Source organism: Acomys minous (genome assembly GCF_964271855.1).
Source record: "Acomys minous genome assembly, chromosome: 1".
Classification (NCBI taxonomy): domain Eukaryota; kingdom Metazoa; phylum Chordata; class Mammalia; order Rodentia; family Muridae; genus Acomys; species Acomys minous.
In genome coordinates this window covers 100,727,310-100,747,354 of record NC_140483.1, presented here as the reverse complement: position 1 = coordinate 100,747,354, position 20,045 = coordinate 100,727,310, and the positions used below count along the sequence as shown (strand labels likewise).

The following is a 20,045-nucleotide window of genomic DNA, read 5'->3' as shown; positions in this document are numbered from 1 at the left end:
TGCCTGTATGTGTATGTGTACAGATAATTGCCAGTCTTGTACTGAAGATAGGAACTACGTAAAATTACTGTAGAAAGTTGTATGTATGACGTATGACATGAGAAACCTTTGCCCACTGGCTCTACATGGATAGAGCAGAGATAGTACTGTAGAGTGTCTTCCCTGTCACCTGTCATAGTGCCCATCTTATAAAAGGCAGGACATACAAATAAGGCTGAGTGTCAAACAGGCATACCAAACAATATAGACGTGTTGTTCCACTTAAAGTTCTGATTTTTCCTTAAAGCCTGGCTTTTGAAAGCCACGGTACCCAGGGTGCATGGAAAAAAAAATTATCTATGCTGATAATTTCAATACATAGCCAAAAAGAGTAAATGCAGAACATTTATGTAATTCTGCACAAATGTGCCTTTCTACTTTCATTAAGCATTGTTAAGCTTCTAGGTTTGCCATCCAAAGTAAGCCTGTTTGTGGTACATATTCACAGGCTTTATTAATAAACAGCATCCAACCATTAAAAAAAAAGGCTCCATGCCCTGCAATGATTTAGCATGTTGATATTTCAAAGACATTGTCTCTCACTCATGGTAGGTGGACTCAAAGAGTAGAGGCAAATGCACCTTTCCCCAAAAACCAGTTTTAATCTACAATTGTGGGGTCTCTCACTCCAATTCACATACCAATTCTCAACTCCTGTACTTTATCAAACAGTGATGCTAATTGAGAGAGAGAGAGAGAGAGAGAGAGAGAGAGAGAGAGAGAGAGAGAGAGAGAGAGAGGGAGAGAACGTCTATGTGTGTGTACAATGCCATCTTGTCATAAAATGTTCTACTGTGGGGAAAATAAACACAAAGATAAAAGCATGGTAGAGAAGTTCCTTTACTTTCTGTTCTTGCATGTAGGCTTGATAGACACTATTATGCTGTAAAAACTGAGGGAAACATAAAATCTTTTCACTGGAAAAATAGTACCACATTGTCACCAAAAACAAAACCTCAAAATCTCTTGAGAGCGGAGGGGCGTGAAGGATCAAGAACTGCAATGGAGCTGCTAACTGCTATAATCTCTGATATACAGGCTGAGGACAGTCCCCACACTTGATTTGGTTTCTCCACCTGTGGCTTTACCAGGTTCTCATAGAGAATATATGATTAAAAATTATCTTGATTCTTACAATAGGAGAGCAAACCAACCATTATTAAAGATAATAGACTCTCCTTTTGTTATTAAAAGACCTTATTTGTTTGTCTGTTATAAGAGGCAAACCCTAGCCGTTGGCAGGTGTGGAGAGCTGCATGGTGCCACACCTTAACAAGGCACAGGTTTCCGTCATCCCGACGGCGAGCGCTCTCTAAGATAAACAAGTCCTTATATGGCAAAAGGCTGTGCAAGGGTAACTGGTGATCTGATGACGAGCAGTCCTGCTCTGACGCAGACCTATGAGGAGGTGGCACCTGGCATGAGCTGATTGGCCCTTGAGTTGTACTTAAGCTTGGCCCTTTCTTTCCTCGGGGCCATTCCCACTGAGCTTAATCCTGAGTAAAGATCTCAAGAAGAAGTCTGGTTGTTGGTGTCTTATTTCCGCTGGACAGTGCGGCACCGACAGGCAGGTGGTAGGAAACAGTGGTTCTGGGCTATGCAAGAAAGTTTACTAATAACGGGCCTATGAGCAAGCCAGCTAATAATGTTTCTTCATAGTTTCTGCTTTGAGCGTTCTGCTTTGAGTTTCTGTCCTTAGTTCTCTAAACGATGGACCTATTAGCTGAAATAAACCCTTTCCTCCCTCCATTGCCTTTGTTGTTTTTATCACAACAAGGAATTGGAAACTAGAACAGAGACCTATCCATACGATAGCAATATGCTCTCAAGCACCATACTGTGATATGGCTATTAGTCTATGTGCAGTCATGCTTTCTTCTCAGTACACAGCTGACAGTAGAAATAAATACATAAGGCACATTAAAAAGGAAAAGAATTACTGAATGAAAACATGTTACAAGAACCAGAACTAACCCTCCCAGATAAGGGACGTTTGGGAAGAAGAGTAGTAATTAAAAACAAATATGCTAAGTACTTATTCACCTGTAAGAGTAAATTTCATACTTGTGTGTATGAGTGCTGTGTGTGTGTTAGTGTGTATGTGTGTGTGTGTGTGTGTGTGTGTGTGTGTGTGTGTGTGTGTGTATGCATGCATGTACAGGCAAGTGCATGCCCTTGCATGAACCTGAGTGCAGGCGCCTGCTAAGGCCACAGGCATTGGATACCCCTGGTGCTAAAATTACATGTGGTTGTGACTCACCTTACATTGAGACTGGGAACTGGATTCTGGTCTTCTGCAAGTACTGTATGAGCTCTTAACCACAAAGACATATCTCCAGCCCCTAAAGCATCGTGTTTAATGGTAGGAGAGTAGAACCCTTCATGCTGAGATAAAAAACAACATATTAATGGATTGAACTCTCTTATTTATTATAAAAGTAGAACATGAAGTTGAGAGGTAGTGAAATAGAAGGTCCTGAAACTGCACGGGGAAAGTGGGGTAGATATGATCAATACATATTTTACATACATCTCAGTTTTCCAATTAATAAATAAATTTTTCAGAGCAATTATAGGGCTGAGACCATAGCTCATTGGAATATTATTTGACTTGTAAGGTTCTGGATTCAATCAGCAGCAGGCACACACACACACACACACACACACACACACACACACACACACACGAAGAATAATTAGAAGCAAAAAAAAATCAGTCTTTGTGATGACTTTCTAAATCATGATGAAAGTTGTTGTTAATGAGGTAAGACAAAATAAATACAGAAGATAAAGAAATAAAAAGTTTCTTTTTAAAAAACCTCAAAAGTAATAAGCACTTTTAGAAAAGCTCCAAGATATAAGATAGATATACAAAATCAATGTCATTCTTATATGCCAATAAAGAATAAATAAGAATTGAGTAAAAACAAAATAATGTTTACATTGGCACAATTCAAAAAATGAATTATTTGGTATTAACTTAACAAAGGCATTTTGGTAGAAAAAAGTAAAAAAAAAATCTATGGGGAAAAATTCTAAGAACTAAAGATATAAATATTCTTCACTGATGGTCAGAATATATGTTTAGCAGGATTCCTATTTTTCCATCTTAAGGTACAGATTCAATACAATCTAGATATTAATACTAAATTGGACAATATGTAAACAAATAAAATCCAAACAAGTTATTTTGCAGCTATTAAATAAATTCTAGCAAGTTACTACATGGTTGATATGGAGGAGTAAAAGACCTTATAGCTCAACACAACATCTTTAAAAAGGCAGGCAATGACAGTACATGACTTGAAGAATTATTACAATGCCACAGACACCATGACAGGGTATTGACCAAGGACTAGACAAGTAAATCTATGGAACACAACTGAGAAACACAAAATAAATCTATATAGCTATAGCAAATGGGACCTTATCAAAAGAGTATTATACCGATGCACTATGCCTTTTTCTTAAAGAGGTAATAGAAAAACTGAGTGTATAAATGCAAAAAAAGAAAAAAAAGTTACTCTAGCAACAGGCTTTACCACTTCCAAAAACTTAAGTAGAAGTGAACTGTATATCTACGTATTTTCAAATGACCTTAAGTTTAATGAGTTTGTAGATATAGCACAATAGTATGGTTCATTAAAAAAACATAAAATAAACTTAATTATTATTAAAAGTATTCACTCTTAAAATACTCAAGAAAATAAAATGGCAATCTATAAAGTAGAAGGTGCTGTGTTTGAAACAAAAATCTCAAAAGGGAATAGAAAAGACAATTAAAATCAGGTCAGAGATCAGAAGGGCCACCTCACCAAATTATACACATGCAAAATTAACATATAAAGGTAAGTTCAATATCACACCATGTTGGAGAATAGTAACTATGAAGAATGAGGTCATACTTCATGACTAATGAAGCTGAAAATTCAGAATATTGATACTTATGTGGACATAGGGCCTGATACCATCATTTCTTATTCCTGGGGATTGAGGTAACCCCCTCAGAAGATGGCTTGTAGGATTCTCAAAGATCCACCAGCATTTATTATGCTATCCAACAACCACGCCCCTGGCATCTATCCATAGGAGTTGAAAACTTGCATCCAACCAAATCATAAATAGCAGTTTTATTCATAATGCTAAAAAAATTTAAATCCATAATATCCTTCCAAATTTAAGTACATATATATATATATAATCAGAACCCCAAACATCATTTGGTACTCAACTGTGATGCTGCCAAAGCTGTGACAATCAAGGAGAAAATGTGAATATGCACCAGGAAATGAAAGAACTCTCAGAAAAGGCTATATCTACTCCGTATTGTTCCGACTTCATGGCATTCTGAAAACGGTAGGGAAATCATTAGCGGGAGAGTTGGAGACGCTATGCACAGTATCTTTCGAGCAGTGAATAGCACGATATTGAAAATAAACACTGTTAATTTCTCAAACCCATAAGATGTGCGCCAAGAATTAACACTAACAGAAACCATGGACTTGGGGTAGCAATGATGCGCTGACACAGGTTTGCATTCCCCTTCGTTAGAGGCTGCCGAGTGAGGAAGCACACACAGTGCATGGAGAGTAGAAAATGTACAAGTGATCTTTGTACCTTTCTTTTAAATCAAGTGTGAACCCATTATTGCTCTAAAATAAAAACTTATCTTATAAAGAACAATAGAAACAAGCATGACAAGTTAGCATGTAGCTTTTTGTTACACAGTTTTATAGAAATTAGTCATAGGACATTTATAAATCAAAGCTAGACTTGTATTGAAAAGGGAGGCAAAATTTATCAGGTACATTCATGAAAACACAGGTGACAATATGAGCACTGGGGCTTGAGCCTAGGTGCCATGCATGTGAAACAATCCCCTCACAGTGAGCTAGAGGCCCCGGTTTGGAGTTGCAGCATCGTTCTGGCCTTTAAGAATTTGGTAGTCTACAAATACAGAGCTCAAAACACCAAAATAGATATATATGCCAATAATATTGGAACTCTACATTTCATGCACACAAAAAGTTACGATATTGGATCTTTCTGAAAAATGAACATTCCCACATGTCACATTGTTTTGTTAAAAAGAAAGAGGGGAGGAAGAAGAAGAAGAAGAAGAAGAAGAAGAAGAAGAAGAAGAAGAAGAAGAAGAAGAAGAAGAAGAAGAAGAAGAAGAAGAAGAAGAAGATATTCTGGTAACTAACTTCTTACAGTAGTCACAATTGGTTTTGGAAATTATACAACAACTTTTTTTTAACCAACCTATTTTATCTCTTCTTGGGTTCAAAGAGATTTTTCCTTTACTTGGAGGTGCTAAAAGTAAAATATTTGAAAGTATTTTTCATTAATAGACCACAGAGATGAATACATAGGTTTTCATGATTCTCAAAAAAACCTCAAAGAGTATGTTGCTACTGCTATAGTTTTATAAGCATGAAACAAGGGCTGCAGAGATAGTTAAGGTAATATATTGCCCTTGCAGAAGACCTGAGCTTGGTTTATAGCATCCACGTTGGGCCTTGACACTGTCACACAGGTGTATATACTCACATGAAAGCGTATACTCACATAGTTTAAAATAAAATCTTGTTTAAAAAGCATAAGATAAAACATTTACATTTTACTCATTTTCCATGTAGAATTGCAAACACATTAAACATTAGATATTAAGTAAAAATCTTCAACATAAAAATAGTTTTAAATGATGGTCTAATATTTTGATAAAATTTAGAAACTATACATATTCATCCTTGTATTTAATGTTAAAGGATTGGAGTTTTCTCTTGTTCTTTTTTTCCTTCAATTAACACTACAACTAACCAGATTGATGACAAACTTGCCACAAAAATGCAACCATATACTTAGCTCTTTTTAAAAAATATTTTATTTAATTTTAATTTTAATTTTTATGTGCCTTAGTATGAGAGTGTCAGATCTTGGAGTTACAGACAGTTGTGAGCTGCCATGTGGGTGCTGGGAATTGAACCTAGGTCCTTTGGAAGAGCAGGCAGTGCTCTTAACCACTGAGCCATCTCTCCAGCCCTTATCCTTTGTCCTGGCTGTCATTTTTGTTAACTTACAAAAACGTTCTCCATTCTGTGTTCTCCTTTTTTGTATGTTTCTGTCTCCCTACCTATAATTTCCTATCTACTATGTCATGTGTGAGTTGAAACTCTAGACCCAGGACATTGCCAACTGACTACTCTATAATTCCAGTCTGATGGTGTTTTCACTTTCACTGTTTATGAGATTTTTAAAAATTTTCTAATTAATTTATTCTTGTTACATCTTAATGGTTATCCCATCCCTTGTATTCTCCCATTCTTCCCTCCCTCCCATTTTCCCCTTATTCCCCTCCCCTATGACTGTTCCTGAGGGGGATTACCTCCCCCTGTATATGCCCATAGGGTATCAAGTCTCTTCTTGGTAACTCGCTGTCCTTCCTCTGAGTGCCACCAGGTCTCCCCTCCCAGGGGACAAGGTCAAAGGTGAGGCACCAGAGTACATGAGAAAGTCATATCCCACTCTCCACTAAAGTGTGGAGACTGTTCTGTCCATTGTCTAGATCTGGGTAGGGGTTTAAAGTTTACCATCTGTATTGTCCTTGGCTGGTGCCTTAGTTTGAGTGGGACCCCTGGTCCCAAATCTGCCTGGGACAGAGGGGAGGACATCCCATTGAGACTCTGGATGAGAGATTTTTTAAAACTAGGAAAATTCTGAGAGTTTCAGCTGTGTAGACAATGAAGAAAGTATTTGTGAGTGAGCATAAGTCAGATTATTATCCCTACAATCCACCTTAAAAATGTCAAATAGAGCCAGGCAGACATAAACTTTATTTGTTACAAAATCCACTTACGTGTTGGTGGGATAGTGGTGAGCACAGCTGCCTTCAAAAATCCACTCGCACCCACACTAAATCTACAAAAACATATTGAAAAGCAGCAAAAGTTCTGTGAGACAGGGGATAAAGGTTCACTCCTGGTGCAGGTCAGAGCTTGTGGGTTAAAACATCAGTAATTCACTTAATATGACCACATGGGCTCTTCTTTAGTGGCTATTGTTCAGGAATTACTGTAAGAACCACCTTCTTAAATTTTTATATTCTTCACATTTCCATTATGTACATAAAAGTATGTTGATATTTACATAGGACTTAAATAAGTTACTTATATCTCCATATATATCGCCAAATAGGACACCTTCCCTATGAAGAGATCTGAACATAAATATCAGTTTATTCAATCTATTTGAAATATGCAAACCCACACAAGAGAATAAAGCAGGTAGAAGGAAGCTGAAATGCAGCATAATTTTTTATTAAAAAAATCTATCAACAATAAATGTCTCAGAGAAAAATGTAAAGGTTATCTTTGGTGAATCAAAGGGACAGAAAATATCTGCACAGCCTTTTGGTTGATTATAAACCGGTTTCTCTTCTAAATTACTGCTTTCCACCCCATGTTTCTCTTCTAGCTATCCTGTCAGCTAATCATTTTTCTGTGTCTCCTGGGAAATATTTATTCATTTCTTGTCTAAACTCAAAACCAAAATCAGTTTGTATGAGGAGCCATATTCACTAAAGATAACAATAAAATTTATCTCTCTACTCATTTTATAAAACAAATTATTTTTATATGAAGAAATTTTAACTTTTATGAAACTGGTATGTAGTATCATAAACAGAATGCAAAAATTATTGCTTTTGTTAAATGCATCAAATAATGAAAATTCAATTTGTGTAAACATGATGCCTTTGAAAAACACAATCAGAGATTCCATGGCATATTACTTTTGATTCACATTTGTTAAAATTTTATACTTAAAGATAATCCAAATGCATTCATCAGTTATTTAATTTAACCAATTTTGTTACAAGCTTGAAGTTAATCATTTCTATTTATTGAAAATGTTAACCTGATTAAAAAACCATGTATACATCTGCCATAAAGACATCAAGAGTAATTTTCTATGCTTCATAAACACGTATATCATGAAAAAATATGCTAAAAACACAAAACAGTTCTCTTTTGAGCTGTCTGGCTATTGAAGAGAGAGACGTTTTCATCCTATGAACTGACAGATAAGCAAGGACTTTTGAGTAAGTATAGCACATAGGATTGAGAGTCAGCTGAGTCTGTATAAAATTAAGTATTAATTTATTTGATTGTGAACAAAGGATTTTGGCCAGTAAGTGACACATAATAAATAGATAAAGAGATAAATAAACAGATAAGTAAATAAACAGATGAATATATCAATATGTCTGATTATTCCTAAAAGCCGCAAAGAAAGCCTTTGAAAACTCGTATTATATATAAAACCACGCCCCTTCCTTAAGGCAGCTGGAGCACAATACCTTCCAGCTTCTTCATTCAAGTCAAGAAAGTTACTAATTCATGACAGATCTATCCAAAAATTTCCCATCATTCTTTATATTGTTTTACATTTTTAGTGCATAAAATGTGCTTTTCCATGGCTAGGGAGATGGGTCATTTGGCTAAATGTCTGAATTTGGAGATGAAAACACCTGATTTCAACTTGGGGCCTCCTCATCCATATACACACACTGTGTACTTGCACACACTCACGTGAATACGTTTATATGCACACAACATTCATGCTATAATAAAGAACCAAAATGTAAAATTTCCTCTTCCTTCCTCTCATTCTTGGGGGAAGTCTAAGCCATGAAGACAGGATCTCATCCACTCTTAATTACACCCTTCATGGTGGTCTTCTGTGACACTACAGTTTGTACAAACTTTAGGAATTGCCTGGTGAGACTTAAATATTTTCATTTCATAAAATATACAGGCAGTAAACAAGTAAACTGAGTGAATTTTAAGCACTCATTTTTTTATAGAAGAAACAAAGCAACGGGATGAACAAAATGTTAACTTCTCTGTTTTAAATCTTCATCATCTCCTTATTCAGCCATCCCAAAAAGTTGAGCTTCTTCGTGCCATGCAAAAACATGGATCCGCTCCTTCTGAAAGATGCACTGAATTGAGGTTTCAAACTTCAATGCAAAGCTTTTCTCTACAGTTGAAGTAAACCTACATACATATTGCGGTGGTTTGAGTAAAAATGTCCCCATTGGCTCCTACATGTGAATATTTACTCATCTAGGCATTCGCTATTTAAAGGGATAAAAAGGATTAGGAGATTTGGCCTTGCTGGAGAAAATGTGCCACCTGGGATGGGCTTTGAGGTTTCAAAAGCCCATGCCAACCCCAGAGTCCCTCTATCTCTGTCTCTGTCTCTGTCTCTCTCTGTCTCTGTCCGTCTGTCCATCTGTCCGTCTGTCTGTCTGTCTGTCTGTCTGTCTGTCTCTCTCTCTCTCTCTCTCTCTCTCTCTCTCTCTCTCTCTCTCTCTCTCTCTTTCTCTTTCTCTCTCTCTGCCTCTGTCTCTGTCTCTCTCTCTCTGTCTGTCTCTATGTATCTCTCTCTCTCTCTGTCTCTCTCTGTCTCTATGTATCTATCTATCTATCTCTATCTCTATCTCTCTCTCTCTTTTTTCTCTCTCTCTGCCTATGGACCAGAATGTAGAGATCTCAGCTACTTCTCCAGCAGCCTGCTTGTTTCTATGTCCCCTGCAATGATGATGGTAAAGGAATAACCACTGAGACCATAAGACTCAATTAAGTGTTTTCTTGTATAAGAATTCTCTTGGTCAAGCATCTCTTCACATAAGTAAAACAGTGACTAAAACTAAAACAGGTGTGTGTGTTCATATGTATATTTAGAGATAATATTTTCTTGGCGAGAAAACAACCATAATAAATTATATTCTATTTTCAGTTATTTAAAAAATTTAGATCACATTTTACTAGTTTCAATAACAATAGTGTAGTACAGTAGACTCCTCTGGAAGTTCACAAATTATTTTACTTTTATTCTGGTAATACACATGTCCTGCTTCTTTAATAATGTTCTACTGCAATTATTTCCTAACTGCCTTTTAATTGGTCTATTATTTTCAAATTTAACAAATGTTTTTCTTCAGTTACTCTCATCTTTTTCTACTTTTCTTGTACTGTGCAACTTTTAGTCCATAAGGACTATCATCGCCATATAATGATTTGGAGGTGTTGAGAGGTAGCACATCATTCTTCAATAAGTACAACTCAAGGATTCTGCACGACCATGTCTTAAGATCAATTTCTATCCTTCTCTTCTGTCACTGCCCTCAAAGAATGATCTTCAAGTCTTGGCCAATGCCTTCACTCCCCAACTCTATGGTTGAATTAGTTGTGATCCTCGCACATAAGTTTGCAACTTCAGATTCCCTTAGACACTTTGTTTTCACAAATCAGAAATACCTTGCCTCTCTTAGTCTCTTTTACTGGCTGAACTATGGCAACATCTCCTTTTTCATCAGTCTTGGTAAACACTGCCCAAAGATTTTTAGTCAATTTCTAATAAATTTTATGATTTAATTTGTAATATATTTTCTGGTAAGCAGAATTAGCTATTATGTCCCTGAACCTATGCAGTTTTACCTATCTGTGGTTTTGTTTAATTGTATTAATTAATTGACTGCATAATTCACATTTTATGCAGAAAGGAATACAGACTCTAAACTCATTAACTTATTAAGACACTCAGCTCATATATAGTACAGTCTTCCATTGAATCATGGTCTCTTGATGAATTCTAGTCTCCCTTTACTGATAGCTCTAGTGAAATTCTCTAGTGATTGAGCTCCTACAGCCCACCTTGTGCCCAAGAGATAGGACTGGTTTTTTGTTTGTTTGTTTGTTTGTTTGTTTGTTTGTTTTTGAGACAAGATTTCTCTCTATGTATCTCCTGTTTTCTTAGAACTCACGCTGTAGACCAGATTGGCCTTGAACTCACAGAGATCCACCTGACTCTGCCTCCAGAATGCTGGGATTATAAGCAGTGTGAGCCATGACCCCTTGGCAGCATTGTCTATATTATTTCAATATTGACTTAAACTGCCCAGTTTTATCCCAGAACTCTCCAGTTTCCCTTCATTTATAGGATTCATTGCAATCATTAAAATTATTTAATTATTATCCTTCACAAACATGTTAAGTAAAAATTCTTGGTAGATAAATGCACAAAGACAGATAGAAGTCAGAAATTGCAATAACAACATGAGATGAGACCAAGACCTTAAGCAGAATTGTGGAGAGCAAAGACTAGACACTCACCCTGTTTCCAGATGTTGGCCATGGAAAGAATGCCACTTTACCCAGTGCTCAGTGCCCCAGCCAGGTGGGAGTACCAGTGGGTGAAATCCAGTGAAGGATGTCCATTTTGTCCAGTGTGGCATGGGCATCATCTAGACAATCAAAATAATACAGAAAAATTGAAATTCCTCAGTGATACAGAGGACAAGACAGCTAGTAAAATGAAGTTTAGATTCAGAATACGGCTGGCCTCAGACCTTCAATCTCAGCACTCAAGAAGTGGGGGCAGGTGGATCTTTGAGTTCAAGGCCAGCCTGGTCTACAAAGTAAGTTTCAGGACAGGTAGGTCTACACTGAGAAATTGTCTTAAATAAATAAATAAATAAATAAATAAATTCCAGAATGTATGCACTCCATATTTATCATTCTAGGAAGTAATTAAAATAATGTACACAAAAATGCAACCCAGTAAAGAATATGTGTAGTACCAAAAATGATAAAAGACAGGGAAAGCTGCTGTTAAAACTGCCTATGTGCACTCAAAATATAACTTGTAATGAAGATTTACAGCGGTAGATAGGAAAGATTGTAAGTGGGTTATGAGGAATACTGGGAATCAAGCCATGAACTGACACCATGGGTCAAATACGACATCATTGCTTCATAAACTTGGGCCTCCACAAAATTCTCACAGTGAAAAGTTGTCTACCAACAACCTTTCCACTGACCTGTCTTCATAAATGCTAATTCTTTCTGACTATTCAAATCCCTAAACTTATGATGCATGAAAAATGTACTGCCCACCCCCACAACTGACATGAGACTTAGATTTAGTCATTCATTTCCACTCAACTTTCTTATTCTCAAAATTGAAATTTCAGGATGTTAGAATTCAGATTCCAGGTGTTTGTAAATTTCTGCCATCATTGTTGTGTTTAGTGTCTTCTCCTAAAGAGGTCTTTCCTCTCAAAAGCAACCTTCAATTGTTTAGGTTTGTTAACACTTGGGATTAACATAATTTGTTTGTAGCTGCCAGCATCACAAAGAAGGTGGGTGTGCTTTTGAAGTTCTGTTGCCTTTTATGGGCAATATAGGACAAGTAGAGGATCCAGGAGAGCTTGGGTCTACTGCTTCCTCCATATTTCTGTGGACTATCAGCCTCTCTTGGTGGCATAAGTCACAAGACTCAATAGGGTTAAATAATTACTGCTATCTCAAATCGTTTATCCAATTTTAAAATGAATTTGCATACCTATCTAATTATTCATTTTAAACTGGGTGTGGTGCCACATACCTGTAATCTAAATATTTGAGAGGGAAAGAAAGAAGAAGTGCAGTGCCAACCTTTGATACATAAAGCACTCAAGGCCAGCTTTGACTTTGTGAAACCTGATCTCAAAAAGTAATGGAACGATAATATTCTTAACTTTGGATATCATTAAAAAGTTGTCACTTGAATACCAGAGATGAGCTCTACCTGTTATTTTGTTAGTTGATGGAGTATCAAACTGAATACTTACGTTTGTACCCACCAGGTTAGTGATTAATGCAGCTCTCACCACTCATCAGGGAAGCTTCTGTTTGAGGTGGACAGGTGGTAATATGGAGACCTACAATTGGTCAAGGTTCAGACAATTAGTGACTGTGGAGTGCCCAGCCCTGAATGAGACATACCCTCTCCTAAATGTCAGTGAAAAGGGAGCTAGAAAGAGTTTAAGGGCCAGAGGTCAGTAATTATCGCTGCAGTGTAGTGTCCTCTAGACGTGACAGGCTCATTTCACTCATGAACTAACAGCAGTTGTGGCTTTCTACACAAGATCCGAACAAGATCATGGCAGCCAACATGCCAGCATGGTATGAGCAGAACTGCTGGCAGTGCAGAGGCAGGGGAGGGGCTGGGTCACATGAAATGTGGAGGAGGACATGGGAGGAAGGGACATTGTATACCTGAAATCTCAAATAATAAATTGTAAATGAAGAGTTAAAATTGTGTTCTAATACAGAAAATATCTTTTCTACAGAAAACTAGTCAGAACCTTTTTTTTCTTTTTCTTTTTCTTTTCTTTTTTTTTTTTTTTTTTTTTTTTTTTTTTTTTTTTTTTTTTTTTGTTTTGGTTTTTCGAGATAGGATGTCTCTGTGTAGCCTTGGGTGTCCTAGACTCGCTTTGCAGTCCAGGCTGGTTTCTAACTCACCTTCTTCTGCCTCCTGAGCTCTGAGATTAATGGCATGCACCACCACTCCTAGCATTACTAAAGTATCAGAAATTAAATAATTGAATATTTGTTATAAGCAGTTAAAAGTAAACTATGTGCAGCATGAGTTAGGATTTATACAATATTTTCTTATAAATAAAAAAATAGCTAAGAACTATTGACAAGGAAGAGTGTAAGCAGAAAACAATTCACCTCTTATAACTTAGACTATGTAATATGGCTTAAATTTAACAATAATAATGTGATATAAGAATCTCTATATTGCTATCAGAACATCTTAGGCTGATAAGGTTAGATAGGAAAAATTAATTACCAATTTTCAGAATTCATTCCATACCTGAATGAATATGGCAGATGATTTAAGCAATTTCATTGTCTTTTTTTGTCAATCACATCCAAATGTCCCTGAGGATGGGCATTCTGTGTCTTGGGTGTCTAAACTTCCCTGCCCAAATCAGTCTGAATATCTTGGCTTATTTTGGCTGTGCAAAGTCCATGAAGGCATCTATCATTTGCTTGTAACTGTCACTTTAAAGGGCACCTTGTGGTCACACACGAGGGCACAAGTCACCCAAAGCAAAGAACCAGGAAGAGATGGGATACGTGTGACTCCTGTCAGTGTTGCAGAGAAAGACTTCTATGTTTCCTCTTTATGAATTAAATACAGAAAGTCCAAGGAGAATGAAAGGAATCAGAGCATTTAAAAATGAAGCCATGCACAAGGTAGAGGTATTATTTCTGTCTGATAGATAGTATCATTTATAAACTACTTCACAGTTTCTGCAATTCCTTGTACAAGACTTGTTTGTGCAGGCATGTAATTGCTCTATTAGGGAGACAGTCTCTTCACTTAAAGAGGAGAAGACACTAGCTCAGTTACTACAATCAAGCCAAAGTATCTGCGGGAACAAAAACATCTTTGCTTCATTCCCACAATTAATGAATTCATATAGACACATCTCTACATAAGTGAAAAAGGCAGAGATTAACTGAGCTTGAAAACAGTATGGTACTCTTAGTAGTCACTGACATAAATGTCTGACCTTATCCTCCCAAATCAGCTTTACCTGTGGAAAAAGATTACTTTTCTCCATATTGCTCTTACATTATATTTGCCCACATTAAACATTCCATAAGACTGTAAGTCTCAGAGTGACTATACCTCTTCCTGACTGAGACCTCAGCATAGTGACAATTCTAAGTCTAATACCAGTGGTGAAAATAAAATTAAATTACATTTTAAATGTTGATTGTGGTGTACTTTTATTTAAATCAATGATCTATAAATGTAATGTTTGCAAATTAAATAGATTATGAAGTCATGCTATTTTAAACTTTTTTCCTTTTATAGCTGAGCTTTATTGGTTCTTACGAGAACCCACAAAATCAGAGTTTTATTCAAAGTAGCACTCACTAGTCTAGTCATTCAAACAGCCTGAGCAAAGGGACACACTTAAAGACATTGGAATGATCAGGAACCCAACAGTGATGGGTTATAGACAATCAAGGCCTCATAAGGTGCCAGATCCTTGCACACTCTGATGGAATAGTCAAACCAGACCTGAAAACTTTAACTACTGCTTGAGTCACCCTAAACACATGAATCTCATGATGTCCTCAGATTCCAAACCCTCTCTTCTTTAGTTCTTTCCTGTGTTGTCTCTTTAACTATATGAGACTGTGTTTTCACAGTCATGGGAGCGAGCAAGCTGTCCGTGAAATCCAGGAAACACAGATTTTCATTAAAGTCGATATTTACTTACACATGTTAATGTTTTCTGAACTCTGTTTGTAAGGCATTCTCTGCATAAACAAGTCTCACAATGTATTAATGAAGCAAAATATTTGTATGACCTGAACACAGCACATGTATACAGTACAGCCGGTTAAATGGCTGTAGCAAAGTTTCATATCATCTGCAGCTCTTATGAGTGACTGAAACGAGGATGTTTTAGTGAGGGTGTCATTGCGTAAAAGTTAATGCAACCAAAACAAAAGGGAATGAGAGTACAGAAAACCAAGCCCTGAAATTATTTGGGAGTAAAATCCCAGTTGTCCGGGAGCACAAAGATCTATATCTAGGCTCATCAAATGGTCTAGTTTGGAAAAGAAACAAGCCATCTATTTATACTTATTCAAACTATCATAATTAACTGTCAGTGATACAAGAATGCCTAAGTCAGAGAAGCCATTGAAGATATTTTGACATAGAATACTCGCTTCTTACTAAATGCATACAGCTTTTAGTACAGTTGTGACAGGGTCGATAGTCTAGAGACTGTGCCATCAAAATATAATCTTGACTGTACCTGCCACACCCAATGCCATGACATCCCTACCTTGGACTATATAATTCTAGGCACACCTAGTCTTTATTAAGCCCAAATAGCCACAGTCAGCAGGCTTCAGCCAGTCATATTTTCTTCTTATTTCTTCACTAGAGGAGGACAGTGCAGGGCTGATTTCCCCTCCACTCAGAAGGATATGTTTTCATCCCCATGGATTTAAAGAGAAGGGCGTTTTGCTAAGTGACTGTTAGGAAGCAGCATGAGAGTGCTTATGGAGGTGGTCGGACCACAGCTCTAGTACTTATCTGCTATATAGATTTGTACAAGAAGCTCGACCTCTCTCTGCCTCCATCTCAATCATCTGGAAAGGAGGATGATAAAAAGTACCACTGCAGGGAGCTACGTGGATGAACACGAACGTGACAACGCTAGTGAGCTGCTTCTCACAGTGCCTGGCACAGGTGGGTGCCTTGAGCAGTACCTTTGTTTCCTAGGCATTGTCAGTGTTTAACAATAGCTTCCTTCCCCCTTTGTTTCCCACAAGAATTAAACCTTCTTGCTATTTGGCTTCCACTTCCAAGTTCCTAGCAAGGAGAAGGAGGATAATAGCTAAATAAAGGGAGACATCTTAGCTCCCTGTGACATTACGCTAAGTGAGATTCTTCAGGCACAGATGGACAGACACTGCTACGTGAGTTTACAGGATACTTACAGTAGCTCAGGTCAGTGAAGGAGGAAGAAGGGTGGCAGCTGTGAGAGGCTATAGGGAGGGAGAGAGGGTTGCTATGTGAAGGTGTGTGCAGCTATAAAGGACAGTGAGACCTAAAGAACTGCCCCCACATTCACACCCATTGAGGAGGAAATCACACCTTATGTAGATGTTACAATAATACTGAGAGGAGGGAGGGAGGGAAGGAGAGAGAGAGAGAGAGAGAGAGAGAGAGAGAGAGAGAGAGAGAATGAGGAAGGGTGAAAGGAGAGAAGAAGACAGGGGAAGGAGGAAGGGAGGTAAAGGGAGATCCTAAGTCTTGATGCTTGGTTTAGGCAAATAGATAAAATAATGTTTCATATACTTTCCATTTGTTTTCACTAAAATATCTTTTTTTTTAATGAGAGACTAAAAAGAAACCTTCAAAACTTACATTAGAGTTAAACCCAGCCACAAAACCTGTGATCTACAGTTTGCCCTGCCTACAAAGCTTAGCAGAATCATCACCAAAGAGACCAGAAAGACTTCATCCAGCAAATGATGGAAGCAGATGCTGAGTCCCACAGCCAAACATTAGGCTGAGCTCAGGGAGTCCTGCTGAGAAAGGGGGGAAGGATGAGAGCAACCAGAGGGGCTCAGGAGCATATCATGAGAACACAGGCCACAGAATCAACTCACTGAGACTCAATGGGACTCACAGAGATCAGGGAGACAGCAGGGGTCTGACCTAGGCCCTCTGCATATGTGTATGGCTGAGTAGCTTGGTGTTCTTGAAGAAATCCTAACAGTGAAAGGTAGGGTTGCCCTGGGACTCTTCTGCCTACTACAGGATCCTTTTCTTCCTACTGGGTTGCCTTGTCCAGCCTTGATGTAATGGTATGTGCCTGGCTTTATTGTAGCTCTTTATGCCATGTTTGGTTGATGCCCCTGGGAGACATGCTCTTTTCTGAAGGGAGACAAAGGAGGGGTGTCTGGGGGAGAAGGGAGCTGGAGGGGGAGAGACTAGGGAGAAGGAAGGAAGAAGGAGCTGTGGTCAACCTGTAATATATGCGAGAGGAGCAAAGTTATCTGGCACTCTGAGCCACATTCTCCCAATTTGTCAGCTGCTGTCTGTTAGAGAATTTTATGCCTGAAGTCGTTGGGGCACACAGTAATTCATATGAAAGTCTTCCAGAAACATCCATTTACACAATACCTGCATTGAACATCTGAACTCTGAAGCTATAAAATGCAAGGATAACCAAACCAACAGAAGGAGGATCTCAAAGGGTCTGTGACTCCGGCAATGTCCCAGATCTCAAATCTAGTTATGTAACAGCCTCATCTTTATCAACAACAGGTTTATTTATCAGATTAAGTGGCAGAATAAACTGGTATATGGAGTTGGAAAAAAAGGATGTGTGGGTCCTCTGAATTTGAATGATGATACCACAGGCTATTACGATAATGAAAGAGACAGCAGCAAAGAATGCTAAGTCATGATGTGGAAATGCTGAGTGCTGACATGTGTGCCTCCTACATGCCGTCCTTTCGGATGATAGGCAGATAAGGCCTCCATAGGAAGGAGTCTGCAAGCCTTTGCTCACAGTTTCAGTTCTTATTCAAAGAGTGTTTCCTCCCTGGTTTTATAAAATAAAAAAGGAACAACTATGTGGCTTATGGAAATGAAGATCAAGGAAGCCAGGGCAAGGGCTTTAAACTGGACAATGCAAGCACTCTTTTAAGGCTTATTTCTTTGTCATAGAGTAAGACTTTTATAAATATTTTAAAAGCTTTGAGCTATTTATTCTGTGGGTTTATTGTGACTTTTCCAAATTCCTCACAATTAGATGTTTAGCTTTGAAATATTATCAAATGTATTTCTTAATCTGATGTGATTATGTCACTAGATGTCATTTTATGGTATTTATCAGATTTTAACTACATGCATAAAAGGATTTGTAACCTAAAAAAAAATATTTAAGAGAATCCTTGCAAAAATAACTGCAGCATAGCTGGTATGCTTTAAAATAGATACGTATATCTCAGTGTCAAGCAAACATTTAATAAAAGACGACTCTTCATGGCAATTTTCAAATGAAGGCTTCATTTAGGTATATGTCAGTGTGAATCAGTAAGGTTCAGGTCACTCTTTTTCTAAACAACTATACCATAATCTTTGCTAGCTCTGTTTCTATGAGGCCATCGTAAATCTGCCACATCACCCTGTCTTCTCTTTATGCACTCAGAGATCCAGACACTGGAAAAGTGTGGTGAGCTATGCAAACAAGGAAGTCTATCTTCCCAATTAGTTGGAAATATCCATCATCTGTGGGACAAATCTCATTGCAACCAAATCTTAACAGAAACACACTCATTTATATACAAGGGCTCTTCTCTTTAATGGTGTTTTGTTGGCAACCACCTTGCCTGTTGGCCTTCACACACGCATATAAGAATAAGGGCTCCTTCCCTGTATGTGCACATGACGTCTACAAAGTTACCAGGCTGAATGTACAGCTACATTCGAATGGTTAAAAAAAAAAAAAAAAAAAAAAAAAAAAAAAAAAAAAAAAAAAAAGACCATTTTCTCTGTTTGTCACTGCAGATATATAATTTGATTCTACCTAAACTTGCTAACATCATCCAAATGGAAGGAACAATTGAAATTCATTATTTAAGATTTATCCCTAATACTAAGTGTGTCTGCTAAAAGTAAAGCAAAATAAATTAATAAAAATCTTTAACCTTAAGTGCTCAGACTTAAAATGGCACATTAAAATCAGGAAAAAAAACTGTAAACCTTTCCTTTTTTCTGGAATTATACTTTATACTTGTGTATTTATTGAATGCATTCATAGGCTCCCTTAGGATGTGAAATGTATGGAAATATATGTGCATTACTAAAGAAAGAGCTAAATTTATTCTTTCCCCACATCATGGTCCTCTTTGCAGTAGAGGTTTTTAATTCAATACAGAGCTAGAATGAGATGGAGCCAATTTCCTGGTCTATATGTGTGACAAATGCTGAAAGTGGCACAAGATTAACAAATTAGCTGAAGTATAGATCTTAAAAGATTTTTTTCTGTGTCTCTAAATCAAAATTCATACTTTATTTGAAATGAAGCCTTCTTTCGAATTCAATAATAAATAAGAATATTTTACTTGTCTGTATTTAAGATGAAAAGATAGGATGTATGGCAACATACTAGAATTTTTAAATGAATATTTTTATTGTAGGAAATCTTGCAAAGATGACATATTTACGGTCTTAACTTATTGTAATTAGTATGCAGTTTACCAGGTTAATAAACCTAATCTGTAGTTTGCTAAAGCTGAAAACAGTCTTTTCAAATAGCTAGCTACTTCAAAAATAAAAGCACAAAATGAACATTTGATGCCATATGCCCATGGGTAAAAATATGTTTAAAAGACCAGGTACCAGGCAAATACATCTGCCTTTCTAATAACATTTGGTCACATGATTTTAAGCAAATATACATATATATGTATAGAACATTTTGCTACTTTATCTGCCCAGAGAATTGTGTGTTAGGTATGACCCAATGCAGCTAACACCAACCAACTGACATGTCTGTGACAATGAAAGCATAGAACAGACATGAAGTGTTTGATTTAGGAGAAATGGTTGTCTTT

At 37.2% G+C, this 20,045-nt stretch overlaps 1 long non-coding RNA gene across 1 annotated transcript in view; it reads right to left on the bottom strand.

The window, feature by feature from the left end:
* Positions 1-20,045, bottom strand: part of LOC311602836 — a 63,921-nt gene that overhangs the window by 24,945 nt on the left and 18,931 nt on the right. Inside the window, exons 2-3 of the long non-coding RNA XR_014780874.1 lie at positions 12,719-12,808; positions 11,220-11,350 (exon numbers count right to left, since the gene is read on the bottom strand). This is a non-coding gene — a long non-coding RNA (uncharacterized lncRNA). The remainder of the gene's footprint in view (positions 1-11,219; positions 11,351-12,718; positions 12,809-20,045) is intronic.